Source organism: Triturus cristatus, chromosome 10 (assembly GCF_964204655.1).
Source record: "Triturus cristatus chromosome 10, aTriCri1.1, whole genome shotgun sequence".
Taxonomy (NCBI): Eukaryota; Metazoa; Chordata; class Amphibia; order Caudata; family Salamandridae; genus Triturus; species Triturus cristatus.
Genome location: NC_140593.1, coordinates 860,798,205 through 860,814,208, shown reverse-complemented (window position 1 = coordinate 860,814,208; position 16,004 = coordinate 860,798,205). Strand labels below are relative to the sequence as shown.

The 16,004-nt window shown below is 50.4% G+C and overlaps 1 protein-coding gene across 1 annotated transcript in view; it reads right to left on the bottom strand.

Moving 5' to 3' along the window:
• KCNH2 (potassium voltage-gated channel subfamily H member 2) overlaps window positions 1-16,004 on the bottom strand; it is a 1,592,201-nt gene that overhangs the window by 1,037,703 nt on the left and 538,494 nt on the right. The window lies entirely within an intron of this gene.

Genomic DNA, 16,004 nt, shown 5'->3' with positions numbered 1-16,004 from the left:
TTTTTTTGTTTGGTTGGCCTGCCTCTGCTCATTAAGTGTTCTACGTACTTGTTCACTTCGGTCCATTTGCCATCTCTAATTTCGTGCCTCCCCATCACCCCTCCCACAACACCACTTGCAGGCCCCTTGCCATCCCTTGATAACCCCATGACTCCCACACACCCTTCCCGCAATGCTCATTAAAGGCACTGCTATATTGGTAAAAAAAGGATGCAGTACCTTATGTGGACAAAAGAGGCCCCAAAAGACACCTAGTGACAGCCTGTAGTACTGTACTCTTTCCATGCTTCGTTGACTTTAGGACGGTAAATGTTGCTGTACCCACAATAATGTGCTGCATAGATAAATACATATAAGATCCCAAAACCAGACCAATTGCATTGCAAATGCTTGTTATATTTTGGTGTTGTAACTCTTTGGAAAATCAGTAAGACTACCTGAGTGCAGCCAGGACCTGCTAGACCAATTGCATAGTGCGCATGACAGAAGGCCGTGCCTGGCATGGGGTTGGCCACTTGCAAGTGGTTGGTCATAGGTCCTGCACCAAACTCACGCCGCGCTTCGGCCAGAGGCCGTAGGCAACACGGGGTTTGCTATCCTGGGGTGTCAGACCCTTTGGCAAGGGTCCCTGCGGTCAAGCTCTCCCCTCCCCACGTTCATGCACAGCTGAAGGCCATATGTGGTGGAGGGTTGGCTTTACGTATGAGACTAAAATATGTCTTTACATAGAAAAAACCCTAGAAATGAACTGGAAAAAAACCAATGGTTAAAGTGATGTTATAGTTAGGTGAAAATTACAGTGACAACATAATAACAAGTAACTATAACGTGTGCCTTTGCTGGTGGATCTACTTAAGAACCATGAATAGCTCAGCCGTTCGCATTAATCGCATAATTAGCACCTGAAAGTATGTGGATGCCTGATATTGGTCCTTTCCTCCTGTTTCTTTGCCCTCCCCTGGGAAGCTCCTGCCCCCACGCCTACCACACTAATACTGTGAGAGTACTTAAAAATGCAATGCTGCACTATTTTGTTTTGTATTGTTCTGAAACCTGAATAAACAAATTTTCAACAAAACAAAAAAGCTATACCTCATGCCCTATGGTAACTATAAAGAACGCCGTCGCCATGCCCAGTTAATTACCCCACATTTCACATCACTCTTGACATGTTCTATAACATCATTAAGCCCTTCGCTGCTATGCCTTTTCCCCCTGTGCAAAGCCATTTTTGGGCTATTTGGGGTAGTGCGCGCTTAGGCCCCTGTAACTTTTTGATCACATAAGGTATCCACACCAAATTTGCGTCCTTTTCTTCCAACATCATGGGGATTCTAAAGGTACCCAGGGTTTGTGGATTCCCCTGGAAGGGTCCCAGAAATTAGCCAAAATACAGCAACATTTTGTTATTTTTGTGAAAAATGGGAAAAACGGGCTGCAAATGAAAGCGTCTGGGTTTTTCTCTGCAACTGGTATCAAAAAAGGGTTTGTGGGGCTGAAATCACCATTTTCCCAGCATTTAGGGAATGACAGACTTTTGTCAGAAAACCAACATTTTTTACACAGTTTTGGCATTTTTCTGGGACATAGCCTATTTTTGCTATTTTTTGTGCTTTCAACCTCCTTCCAGTTAATGGTAGAAATGGGTCTGAAAGCAATAATGGATCCTGTAAAGCTATACATTTTTGAAAAGTAGACGAAATTCTGAATTCAGCAAGGGGTCATTTGTGTAGATCCATGAAGGTTTCTTTATAGAAACTAACAGTTTAATATAGGAAAAATTGAAAATTAGTTGAAAAAAACAGCCGTATGTGTCAACGTTTTCACCTGTAACTTCTTCTAATTATGACAGCCCTTTCAAAGCAATATACTGGTACATCCGCTGGACCTTCCTGGTTGTGGGGATATATAGGACTTGTAGGTTCACCAAGAACCTGACGAACCCAGAGTCAAAAACTGAGCAGCAATTTGCAATAGTTTTTTATTATGTTCCGGGTATATAGCAATTATTGTGGGAAAATGTATACATGGAAAAATCGGTATGAAAGACACCTATGTATTTCTGAAATGGGAACAAATTATAGAGTTTAGAAACAGTACATATTTGCACATTTTCGAAATTGGGAATACTCATACTAGCATGAGAATTATCGGTCATTTTTCAAAATGGGTTTTTTTACACAATGTCTTTCATTTGGAAGGCAGAAATGCATCAAAAATCAATAGGTAATAACAGTTGCTTTACAAATCTGAATTACCCTAAGTCTCCCCATAAAAATGGTACCTCACTTGTGTGGGTAGGCATAGTGCCCACGACAGGAAATGGCTCAAAACCCAACGTGAACACACCACATTTCCACTATGAAAATTTACCCTTTTTTTGCGCAGTGTCTAGCTGTAGTTTTTTAACACTAGCTCTGCCGGCACCAAGGGAAACCAAGCAAACCTATAAATTTTTGAAAACTAGACACCCAGGGGAATCCAGGATGGGGTGACTTAGCTGCCTCCCACCAGGTTATGTTACCCAGAGTCCCTTGCAAACCTAAACAATTGTAAAAAAAACACATGTTCCCCACATTTCTGTGGTGGAAAGTTCTAGAATCTACGTGGATCCACAAATTTCCACCCATCCCGCGTTCCCCAAAGTCTTACGAGAAAAATGGTACCTCACTTGTGCAGGTCGGCCTAGTGCCCGCGACAGGAAACGGTGCCAAACGCAACATGGTCACACCTCAATTTCGCAGTGAAAAATGAGCCCTTTTTGGCAAAGTGCCTAGCTGTAGTTTGTGAACCCTAGCTCTGCCAGCACCTTGGGAAACCTAGCAAACCTATACATTTTTGACAACTAGACACCCAGGGGAATCCAGGATGGGGTGACTTGACTGCCTCCCACCAGGGTTTGTTACCCAGAATCCCTTACAAACATAAAAATGTGTCCAAAAAAAACAAATTTTCCCCACATTTCTGTGGTGGAAAGTTCTGGAATCTGCGTGGATCCACAAATTTCCACCCACCCCGCATCCCCCAAAGTCTTACGAGAAAAATGGTATCTCACTTGTGCGGGTCAGCCTAGTGCCCGCGACAGGAAACGGCACAAAACGCAACATGGTCACACCTAGGGGTGAGCGGAATTTGCGAAATTCACTTTCGCAAATTATCGCGAAAATGTTAAAAATCTCCGCAAACATGCGGAAAAATCGCGAAGATGCGGAAGTTTTTTTCCCGCCCGTTCGCGGTATTTTCTGCGTGGTCGCGGCTCGCCATCTTACCCATGCCGTTGCTCGCGGGCGCGGCCATCTTGTTTTCACTTGTCTCGCGGTGCATGATCGCGAGAAGAAAGACGTGATCGTACGACGCATGACGTTACTGCGGGCGCGAACTGTCGCGAGACAGCGCAAATGGCTACCAACAATCCAACATCTCGTGGAGAACGCGACCGGATCGGGAAAACTGGTTGGCGAACGCGGGGATTCAGGTAAGGCGATCGTGCGCACGCGAGAATGTATTATTTTACAGCGCGCGCAAGAAACAAATTATCGCTAAGCTGTGGAATTCGGAAATTTTGACATTTTCGCGCTTTCCGCGGAACGAGAAAATGCCAAATTATAGCAATTTCCACGAACGGAACGGAATATTGTCCCAGGCCTAGTCACACCTCAATTTCACATTGAAAAATGACCCCTTTTTGGCAAAGTGCCTAGCTGTAGTTTTTGAACCCTAGCTCGGCCAGCACCTTGGGAAACCTAGCAAACCTATACATTTTTGAAAACTAGACACCCAGGGGAATCCAGGATGGGGTGACTTGACTGCCTCCCACCAGGGTCTGTTACCCAGAATCCCTTGCAAACCTAAAGAATTGTCAAGAAAAACACATTTTCCCCACATTTCTGTGGTGGAAATTTCTGGAATCTGCGTGGATCCACTAATTTCCACCCACCCTGCATTCCCCAAAGTCTTACGAGAAAAATGGTACCTCACTTGTGCAGGTCGGCCTAGTGCCAGCGACAGGAAACGGCACAAAACACAACGTGGTCACACCTCAATTTGGCAGTAAAAAATGACCCTTTTTTGGCAAAGTGCCTAGCTGTAGTTTTTGAACCCTAGCTCTGCCGGCACCTTGGGAAACCTAGCAAACCTATACATTTTTGAAAACTAGACACCCAGGGAAATCCAGGATGGGGTGACTTGACTGCCTCCCACCAGGGCCTGTTACCCAGAATCCCTTGCAAACCTAAAAATATGTCAAAAAGACCACATTTTCCCCACATTTCTGTGGTGGTAAGTTCTGGAATCTATGTGGATCCACAAATTTCCACCTACTCCGCGTTCCCCATAGTCTTACGAGAAAAATGGTACCTCACTTGTGTGTGTTGGCATAGTGCCCGCGACAGGAAACGGCGCAAAACGCAATGTGGTCACACCTCAATTTCGCAGTGAAAAATGACCCTTTTTTGGTTTTGAGAGAGGCAATTTTGATGTCGCCTCACTACGTTTTGGGCCCTTGCCTGTCGCGGTTACTTGGGCCTCCCACACAAGTGAGGCACCATTTTTATCGGGAGACCTGGGGGAACACTGGGTGGTGGGAAATTTTTGTGAGCCCGGTGATGCCACAACTTTCCCACACAAAAATGTGTGAAAAAAGTGATTTTTTCAGCTAAAATTGCGGTTTGCAGGGGATTCTGGGTAAGAAAACATTGGGGGATCCACACAAGCCATACCTCCCTGAAATCCCCCGGGTGTCTAGTTTTCAGAAATGTGTGGGTTTGGTAGGTTTCCTTAGATGGCCGCCGAGCACGGGGCCAAAAACCCAGGTGACCCCCCTTGCAAAACCAGGTGGTTTTGAGATAGGCAATTTTGATGTCGCCTCACTACGGTTTGGGCCCTTGCCTGTCGCGGGTAATTGGGCCTCCCACACAAGTGAGGCACCATTTTTACCGGGAGACCTCGGGGAACGCTGGGTGGTAGGAAATTTATGTGAGCCCGGTGATGCCACAACTTTCCCACTCAAAAATGTGTGAAAAAGTGTTTTTTTCAGCTAAAATTGAGGTTTGCAGGGGATTCAGGGTAAGAAAACGTTGGGGGATCCACGCAAGCCATACCTCCCTGGAAGCCCCCGGGTGTCTAGTGTTCAGAAATGTGTGGGTTTGGTTGGTTTCCCTAGATGGCCGCCGAGCACGGGCCAAAAACCCAGGTGACCCCCCCCCTTGCAAAACCAGGTGGTTGTGAGAGAGGCAATTTTGATGTCGCCTCACTACGTTTTGGGCCCTTGCCTGTCGCGGTCACTTGGGCCTCCCACACAAGTGAGGCACCATTTTTATCGAGAGACCTGGGGGAACACTGGCTGGTGGGAAATTTGTGTGAGCCCGGTGATGCCACAGCTTTCCCACTCAAAAATGTGTGAAAAAAGTGATTTTTTCAGCTAAAATTGAGGTTTGCAGGGAATTCTGGGTAAGGAAACGTTGGGGGATCCATGCAAGCCATACCTCACTGGAAGCCCCCAGGTGTTTAGTTTTCAGAAATGTGTGGGTTTGGTAGGTTTCCCTAGATGGCCGCCGAGCACGGGGCCAAAAACCCAGGTGACCCCCCCTTGCAAAACCAGGTGGTTTTGAGATAGGCAATTCTGATATCGCCTCACTACGTTTTGGGCCCTTGCCTGTCGCGGATACCTGGGCCTCCCACACAAGTGAGGCATCATTTTTCTCGGGAGAACGGGGGAACGCTGGGTGGTGGGAAATTTGTTTGAGCCCGGTGATACCACAACTTTCCCACACAAAAATGTGTGAAAAAAGTGATTTTTTCAGCTAAAATTTAGGTTTGCAGGGGATTCTGGGTAAGGAAACGTTGGGGGATCCACGCAAGCCATACCTCCCTGGAAGCCCCCGGGTGTCTAGATTCAGAAATGTGTGGGTTTGGTAGGTTTCCCTATGCGCCGGCTGCTCTAGGGCCCAGAATCCACAGGCAGGCATATTGCTAAAAACAACTCAGTGCCTAGTTGGGTTTCTGCCACCCGGAGGGTATCGGGGGGAGGGGGTTGCCCTGATATGCCCCCAAGGGGGGCAGAAACACTGTGGCTATTTTTTTGGGGGGTGAGGGCATTGGTATGCCAATTCTGGGCAGCCCCCACCCCACGCATAAAAAAGCCAGCGTAATCGTTGGCGTCTAGTGGGCTTTTTGCCCCCCAGGGGGGCAGATTGAGGGCTACTGCCCCTATCTGCCCCCCCGTGGGGGCAGAAAGTCCACTAGACACCAGGGAGTTTTTTGGGCAAATTTTTATTAGGGTGGGGGCTGTTCAAAACGGGCATGCCAATGCCCCCACCCTAATTCAAATTTGCCTAAAAAAATCCCTGGCGTCTAGTGGGCTTTTTGCCCCCCGGAGGGGCAGATTGGGGGCTTCTGCCCCATCTGTCCCCGGGGGGGCAGGAAGGCTGTAATTTTTTGAGGGAGGGGGTGGGGGCATGGGCATGCCCGTTTTGGGCAACCCCCACCCTAATTCAAATTTTCCCAAAAAAAATCCCTGGCGTCTAGTGGGCTTTTTATTCCCCCCCGGCAGGCCAGATTGGGGGCTAATGCTCCCATCTGCCCCCCAGGGGAGGCAGAAAGTCCACTAGATGCCAGGGAGTTTTGGGGTAAATTTTAATTAGGGTGGGGGCATTGGCATGCCCGTTTTGGGCAACCCCCACCCTAATAAAAATTTGGCCCAAAAAATCCCTGGTGTCTAGTGGGCTTTTTGCCCCCCGGGGGGGGCAGATTGGGGGCTACTGTCCCATCTGTCCCCAACGGGGGACAGGAAGGCTGTAACTTTTGCAGGGAGGGGGATGGGGGCATGGGCATGCCAGTTTTGGGCAACCCCCACCCTAACTCAAATTTGCCCCAAAATAATCCCTGGTGTCTAGTTGGCTTTTTGCCCCCCCAGCAGGGCAGATTGGCTACTGCCCCATCTGTACCCCACGGGGGGCAGGAAGGCTGTCATTTTTGCGGGGGGAGGGTGGGGGCATGGGCATGCCCTTATTGGGCAGCCCCCACCACAAATTATAAGAAAATAAAAATCCCTGGCATATAGTGGGCTTTCTGCCCCCCCTGGGGGGGCAGATTAGGGGCTACTGCCCCCAAGGGGGGGCAGAAAGGCTGTACATTTTACAGGGTGGGTGCATGGACATGCCCTTTATTGGCAGCCCCACCTTAATAAATTATGCGGGCAAAGTAAATATCCCTGGTGTCTAGTGGGCTTTTTTCCCCCCGGGGGGGCAGATTGGGGGCTTCTGCCCCCCAGGGGGGGCAAAAAGACTAAATGACACGCAAAATATTTGGGGGGAGCAAAAGCCCTTGCCCAAGGGGCCGCTCCCCCCTCCCTGGTGTCTAGTAAGCAGGGATCCACTGGGACAGCCCCCACCACAAATTATAAGAAAAAAAAATCCCTGGCGTATAGTGGGCTTTCAGCCCCCGGGGGGGCAGGTTAGAGGCTACTGCCCCCAACTGCCCCCCAGGGGGGTGCAGAAAGGCTGTACATTTTGCGGGTTGGGGGCATGGACATGCCCTTTATAGGCAGCCCCCACCCTAAAAAAATTATGTGGGCAAAGTAAATATCCCTGGTGTCTAGTGAGCTTTTTGCCCCCCCGGGCGGGCAGATTGGCAGGGGGGGCAAAAAGACTAAATGACACACAAAATATTTAGGGGGAGCAAAAGCCCTTGCCCAAGGGGCCGCTCCCCCCTCCCTGGTGTCTAGTGGGTGGATCCATGCTTGGGGATCGCCCTCCTGGGGCGATTCCCAAGCAGGGATCCACTGGGGAGGGGCGCTCTTGGAAAGGGGAGATTCTCCTCTTTCCAATGATACCTCTCCCGTCTTTCTACGTGCCCGGGGGGCTGAGATAGCCCCCTGAGCACATAGAAAGTGAAACTGAAATGAGGCTAAAGGCTCATTTCAGTTTCAGTTTCTGTGCAATGAAGACAGCGCGACGTGTGCGCTGATCTTCATTGCACAGAAACCAGGGAGGGGGCCTGGGAGCTGGGGAAGCTCTTCCCCAGCTCCCAAGGTCAAAGGGATTAAATAGAAATCCCTCTGCTGTCTGCAGCAGAGGGATTTCGTGGAGCACAGGGGCACCGATGCTAGCATCGAAGGGGTTAATAACATCACAGCAACATCTGAAATTACATCATTGATGACAAGACTGTGTTTAGCGAGGGATCAAGCCATACTGTGACAAACGAGGCAACATGTCAGCATACTGCACAGCTTATGCAGCTGTGCTCAAGGAATGAGGCTATGGCTAGCCATACCATGGGCGTAGCTTGCCTTACAAGACTACCTCTGGTATAAGATGAAACCTCATCTACTGTCTGTTGATTCTTGCTTCTTGCAAGGTGATGGTTTTGTGGTGTATTTTGTATGCTTTTGTTGGTTATATCTGTCTTTTGGCTTTTGGTGTAGTTAGGTGTTGATTAAATATGAATAATGCATACATGAGATAAGCACATACATCCCTCCCAGTAGGAGCATACACAGCTAAGCTAGTGAAAGCCTCAATCACACATGAAATAGGAGAGGATGTGGTCCGTCGGCTAAACTGCCGACTTTGGTGCCGGAAACCAGGGTTCGAGCCTCGAGGTCGCGTCCACATCCTGTGATTCTGGGCAAATCACTCAATCTCCCCGTGCCTGAATGTGTAATGTAAATACGGTGCTCATGTAAAGTGCTCCAATACCTTCGGATCGAGTTCGTGCTATATAAATATGCAAAAAAAAAAAAAAACATGAAAAGCTAAGGCAGGAGCAGTGCACGGCCCTCTCATACAGAGATCTGTCACTACAAGCAGCGCAAGACTCCATTCCCCAAAGAATATAATGCGCGCATATTCATACCAAGCTTCCTGCAGCGGGATTGGTCAAACACAGACTGGTGCGCGCGGCCAGCCTCCCGCCAAAGACCTTGCACAGTCGTCACCAACAGATCTTTTGCCTACCGAACTTTAAAGGGGAGTGAGATTAATTCCTGAGCTCTTGGATCCATTCATGTGTCTGCAGAACTTCCATTAAGCTGCAAGCTTCACTCTATACAAAACTTAAATAATGACGACAATAATAATGATAATAATAATAATAATACTGCATTGATGAAAAAGAGAACAAGAAGATTATTAAAAATGTAAATGATTTTGGATAGTTAACATATTTTCTGCTCTTATATTTCAGGCTGGTTCTATGTCCCCATTGCGCGTCATACCCCTGGAGTCTTCAGTAGCTTTTGGGGCTCGGTGCCCACTGGCGCCCATTCCAGCTGATCTGAAAATGGCGCCCGTGTGCTCCTGATAGCGGTGCAGGCTCGGGCGAGCCTACACATGAGGACAGTGTCTTTCTTGGACAGTCTCATCCTAATGTTCCCCACTCTGGGGTTAATAGGAGTGCCTAACATCCCTCCCCACCAGGGCCGTTTCTACCATTAGGCAAGACTAGGCGGCCGCCCAGGGCGGCAAAAGGGGGAGGGCGGCAAAAACATGCGTGCGTGAACGTTTGTTAAATAAATATACCCCTTTTATTTGTGCTGTACTCAGAATAAAGTTTCACTTTGAAACAGAGTTCAAGGAGAGAAAAGATAATTGGACTTTCTCCTTAAAATGAAATGGTAATACTTTTTTCATTAAAGCTATGTATAAATATGTGAGAAAGAAAAGAAGTTAAACACTTGGCGATTTTCTGAAAATAAGAAAAAAACACACAAACATTGTATATGAAAAATAAACTGAAACAAATGATAATTGGGTCTGTGTCGCCTTAGCTACGAGGCTCTCCATGTGACAGGAGTTGGCGCGTGAACGATGTGCAGTGGGCTCGTGGCCGCAGCCTTGTCTTCTGTGTGTTTAATGCAGTGTATTAATGACAAATTAAGATAACTGAGTGGGCGTCGTCGCATCGAGCGTCCATTTGTTCAACCTTGCTGCTCCCGGAACGCTGCTGGGTGTTAGTGCGCCAAGCCCGCGGCGCTAATGAAAAGTGTCGGTAATCCCACTGCGGGCTCTGTAATCAATTGGTGCCTCTTGAACGCTATATTTTGGGATACTAAGTAGGGGGTAGGGCCTTCATTTGACAGCGTTATTAATCCAGCAGCTTTCAGTTGAGCACCAATATTTGCTGTGCATGGATGCACTCAGGTTGTACCACTATAGAAGTTCAATTAAATACAAAATAGTTATAAGAAACGTAATGCGGTGTTGCATAACCCCGTAACATAATTCAAAAACCCTGCAAGTGTTTTAGCAGGAGTTTACATATTTCATATGTATATATGCGGATAAATATTGAACAAAAATACATTTGGATAAAATTAGAAAAGCATAAATATTGATGGAGACAGTCAGAAATATAAAAAATAAGTCCATAAAACTGGGAACCTTATACAGTATCTGGTCTCCAACTAAAACCAAACAGATCCCATGAATCACGCCTTTAATCTTTGACCGTAGTACACCACCGATTCAAGGGCGATTTGGAGGCCAAGCACCACATCTAAAGACTAAAACTTATGTCTGGTAATGAGGGGTGCACGGTGTGCTGCATACTAATGCTGGCGCGCGCTTCTCTGTGCCTCTTGCGCAGCACATTTGTGTCATAAGTCAGGGATTCACACCGCTATCTCTGCAGATGCAGAAATCTGACGCCTCCGGCTCTCAATTGGGGAGAGAATGTGGTCCGTCGGCTAGACTGCCGACTTTGGTGCTGGAAACCAGGGTTCGAACCTCGGGGTTGCGTCCACATCCTGTGATTCCGGGCAAATCACTTAATCTCCCTGTGCCTGAATGTGTAATGTAAATACGGTGCTCATGTAAAGCGCTCCAATACCTTCGGGTCGAGTTTGCGCTATATAAATATGCCCAAAAAAAAAAAGTGAAAGAAAAGTGTATTTCAAAATACTTGGCACATGAGTGACTGTCTGCACTGCTTGGAAATAATGATGGTGCAAAGCGACAGGCTACACTGATGGGCAACCGGGCGCCAATTAGACGTGCAGCCGACAAGGGATGCAACCAATCAGAGTGGCAAGATGGCCGGAAGTAGCTGCTGTTCTTTGCTGCCTGCATTCTTAGTTCAATGTGAAGCGAGAGGGTGAAGCATTCTGGGATTGTGGGTCTGTGTATCTGCCTGTGTTGGGTGTGATTGGAGGTGGTAGAGGCCAGTAGCCCTACTGTTCTCCCAACTCAAGCCCATGATAGCATAACTGAGTTAATACCCTCAGAACAGGCAATAACACTTACATAGCCGCAACAATTGATACAGATGACTTACTTTAATACGGGTATGACAGTCCAGACTAGATAGAGAGGCACCAAAGCACGCCTCTATTTCCCAACACCTGGATGACAGGGGGAGAGAGTGATGGTAGTAAAAGGGAGGGGGCGGCATTTTTCAATTCTCGTCCAGGGCGGCAAAACACCTAGAAACGGCCCTGCTCCCCACGTGCGCTCACTGCAGGGCGACAGCTGGGCCGGTGCTCTGCACCAGGCTCAATTCTCTATCAGGGTAATGCGTGTCCCTCCTCCCTCCCTGCCTCCTTCACCCCAGCTGGGTTATTACAAGTGAACCTCGCTTAGCCCCATCCCCCCTTCCCTCTGTAGTGTTATTGGAGGCTATATCCTAACCCAGTCATATGTATCCTTCTGTGAGAATGTGTGAGGAGTTTCTTCGCTCGACCATCTTCACCCATCCAAGAGGGTTAAAGATTTGCAGGAGTCCGTGCGTGCTCACTCACCAGTGCTTAATTTTAGCCGGCGGTAGCGGGTGGTTGCTGGTGCTCAGCACCGGCACTTAAATTTCAACACCAGAACTTACAACAGTCCCCCACATGGTGGTGCTGTTTATCTTATTTTGAGATGAGCACACCCACAGCGTTTCATAATTCAAGAATTCAGTGTAGATCAAAAATGAATCATGCCTGCCACACTGGCCATTCTTATCGCTTGGGACGGTCTGAATGGTCACACCTCTAGGCGTGGGATTGTTAGTAGCTGTACCTTCTCCTTGTGTTTACCTCTCTATGGCGTATCAGACACCGTGTATGGCGTGGTGTGTGTCCACCTGCCCATGCCGGTTTCTCTGAAGATGCAGGCAGAGATACTGCTTCCCTGCTATGCCCTGAGCAGGAGCCGGGAGCCCTCAGTTATCTTTCTGTAGGTGAGCTACGAGGCCAGACCTGTCTCCATCATAATACCTGGAATGAACAGGCGCGCCCGGCCCGTGCCCCCCCCCCCCCCCACACCCGACCCCTCGCTGCATGTCCCCGACCCAGGGTGCTCCTCTTTGGGAGTTCTCCAATGGCTACCTGCGATGACCGCTCTCCCTTCATGTATGTACGCGTGTTCCTTGCTTACCAATGCACGCCCCTCTTGGATCGTGAAGCGGCCTGCTGCACGCGTGCCTACCTCTCTGGGGGCGCGTGGTGCACTCACCCTTGCTGTCTGTAGTTGTATGCTGCAGCCTTCCTTGCCCACCTCTCTCTATGTATCCAGTGACGTCTCTCCTCGCGCCACCACGCAGACCTTACTTTATAAGCGCTCGAGCCGCCCTTTCCTACCCCTCTCAGGATGCTGCAGAGATGCGGGATTCTGCTGTCGGTCTGTAGTGCGGGGCCCCGACTCACCTTTCTCGGGGTCCTTTTTCTCGGCGGGACCCTTGGCGGTGCTTCTCACGCATCCCTTCCATCGCTTCTGGCCGGCATAGCACTGGGCAGTTGGCACCATGCCATGTGTGCTGGCATTTCAACCCAAGAACCACTTGGGCGCTGCCAATGGCAGGCCAAGGATGCTCAAAGGAGGCCTCCCAGCTCCGACGGTGACCCCGAGCCGAACTCGGCCAGGAGGAATGTTAATGACTGCGTGTGTCAGGCACTTGCGCTAAGTGTGGTGACATCACAGGGGCCTCGCTGCCTTTGGCGGGATATGCACATGGGAGCGTGTTCCCCAATTAGCTTCTCTTGTCCCTGGTTATCCCCAGCCCCTGGATGAGCCGAGGTGCCGCGAGACAACCGTGACCTGTCGTGGGGAAGGGTCCACCTCTTGGCGGTGAGCCCGAAATACTGAAGGTGTGGGCAAGGCCAAGGACACAGACAGTGGAGCGGGGCATGGCGAGCACTAGGGCCGCTTCACAAAGGTCAACTCGGTCAGAGTTCTGTGAACGAATTTACCTCACACCTGTGGGAAATTCCCAAACTGATTCCTGGCAGATATAAGCCGTGTGTAAAGCATCTCTGCTGCTACTGAGTAGCGTAGCAATGATTATGGGCTCTGCTTCAGATACGGGAAAGACCCCTTTGACTGCTGCTGTTGGTGTTGAAAAATAACTGCAGCCCAGGGACCACCACCTCCCTGGGACTTCCATTTATTAGGGGCAGGGGGGCTTCGTGGGCCCCCCCAAGCCCCGGAGACGGCCACCTCCCCGGGGCTACTTCTAAATACTAAGTGTGGTGGGGCTCGAACCCCCCCCCCCACACTGCCCCGGGACCACCACCTCCCCAGGGCATTGAATAATAAAGATACAGGGGTCTGTTGCGGACCCCCATCCCCGGGAACCACCACCTCCCTGGGGCTTTACACACTAAGGGGGGGGGGCTGCATGACCCTGCTACTGGTGCCTTTGATGGCCCTGGGGACCGCCAACCCCCAGGGCCAGCTCCAGCAATGTCCCAGGGGTGCCCACCCCCGGTACATTGCAGTTTGCAATGGCAGGGCGGGAGTAATGCTTCCGCCCTGTCATTGCAAACTTCTGCTTCGTTCATATAAGCGAGAGCAGAAAAACTGCTCTCGCTTCCATGAAGCGAAGCAAAATTGCTTTTGGGCAAGGGGAGCTGCATGTTTGCAGCTCCCCTTGTCCAAAAGCAATACCGGCTCCTGCAGGAGGCGGGAAGCCAGCAGGGACTGCGGGGGCATTAGGGCTCACCCCGCTGTCCCCAACGTGAGGCCAGGCCCTGGGGGATGGGGTCCCCGGAGCCAAAAGTGGCCATTGGAATGGGGGCCACGTGGCCCCTCACATTAAATTTTTTATAAAAACAGTCCTCAGGAAGGAGTTTTTATTTTTTTAAGTGCCCATGCATGTCCCGGGGGATCAAGTGCCCAGGGCTGAAATCGGCATTGGGAGGAGGGCTGCATGACCCCTTTACTGTTTTAAAAAAAAAATGGCTCAGGTCCTGAGGGATGAGGTCCCCAGGGCCAAAAAAAATCTAAAAGAAGGGGGGCCACACAGTCCCCATTCTAAAAAAAGAAAAGAAAAGAGAAGCCGGCATCTCATCGGAGGCCCGCCCCCTCCCTGCAGCACTCTGCAAACACGCCTCCTGGCATGTTGTTGGTTGGGGGATTAAGTCTCCTTGAATCTAAGGGTCCTTAGGGGCCAACTAGCCCACCAGGTACCTCCAATAAGCCCCACACCGTGGGATTGCTGCGAGGTGGTCCGAGGCCACGCCCCTTTTTACACCGCTCTGCAAACGCGCCTCTTGGTGCACTACTGGTGGGGCGATGAGGTCCTCTTGTGTCCTGAGGACCTCAGGACTAAAGTGTACTTCATCCCCCGAGCAGCAGTGCGCCAGGAGGCACGTTTGCAGTGTTGTAAAAAGAAGGCACGGCCTCAGACCACTCTCAGCAATCCAGCTGTGGGGCTTACTAGAGATAACAGGAGGGCTAGTTGGCCTCCAGGGACCCTCAGGAGGCAAGAGGACTTCATCTCCCAACCAAGAGCATGCCAGAAGGCACGTTTGCAGAGTGCCGGAGATAGGGGCATGGCCTGTGTCCACCTCTCTGCAATCCCACTATCTGGAGCTTACTCGAGGTATCAGGTAGGCTAGTTGGCCACTAAGGACCCTCAGGAGGCAGGGGGACTTCGATCCCCATTCAAGAGCGGGCCAGGGAGCGCATTTGCAGACTGGTGTGCAAAGGGGGCGTGGCCTGTTTTGAGAACTTACCAGTGCTGCTGTGTGGGACTTACTGGAGGTAATAGGAGGGGTGGTTGGCCCCCAGGGTTGTCCTTGGGGGCCAACTACCCCTCCTGTTACCTCCAGTAAGTCCCACACAGTGGGATTGCTAAGAGGTGTTCGGAGGCCACTGCCCCTTTTCTCCACCACTCCGCAAACGAGCCTCATGGCATACTACAGATTGGGGGATTGCTGAGAGGTGGTCCGAGGCCATGCCCCTTTTTACACCGCTCTGCAAACGCGCATCTTGGTGCACTACTGGTGGGGCGATGAGGTCCTCTTGTGTCCTGAGGACCTCAGGACTAAAGTGTACTTCATCCCCCGAGCAGCAGTGCGCCAGGAGGCACGTTTGCAGTGTTGTAAAAAGAAGGCACGGCCTCAGACCACTCTCAGCAATCCAGCTGTGGGGCTTACTAGAGATAACAGGAGGGCTAGTTGGCCTCCAGGGACCCTCAGGAGGCAAGAGGACTTCATCTCCCAACCAAGAGCATGCCAGAAGGCACGTTTGCAGAGTGCCGGAGATAGGGGCATGGCCTGTGTCCACCTCTCTGCAATCCCACTATCTGGAGCTTACTCGAGGTATCAGGTGGGCTAGTTGGCCACTAAGGACCCTCAGGAGGCAGGGGGACTTCGATCCCCATTCAAGAGCGGGCCAGGGAGCGCATTTGCAGACTGGTGTGCAAAGGGGGCGTGGCCTGTTTTGAGAACTTACCAGTGCTGCTGTGTGGGACTTACTGGAGGTAATAGGAGGGGTGGTTGGCCCCCAGGGTTGTCCTTGGGGGCCAACTACCCCTCCTGTTACCTCCAGTAAGTCCCACACAGTGGGATTGCTAAGAGTTGTTCGGAGGCCACTGCCCCTTTTCTCCACCACTCCGCAAACGAGCCTCATGGCATACTACGGATTGGGGGATGAAGTCCACTTTACTCCTGAGGGACTTTGGGGGCCAAGAAGTCCTCCTGGTACCTCCTGTAAGTCCTACGCAGCGGAATTCCTGAGCGCTGGTTGAGGGTCCACCCCCCTTTCTCCACCACTCTGCAAACAACATTGCTAGTTAGAAAC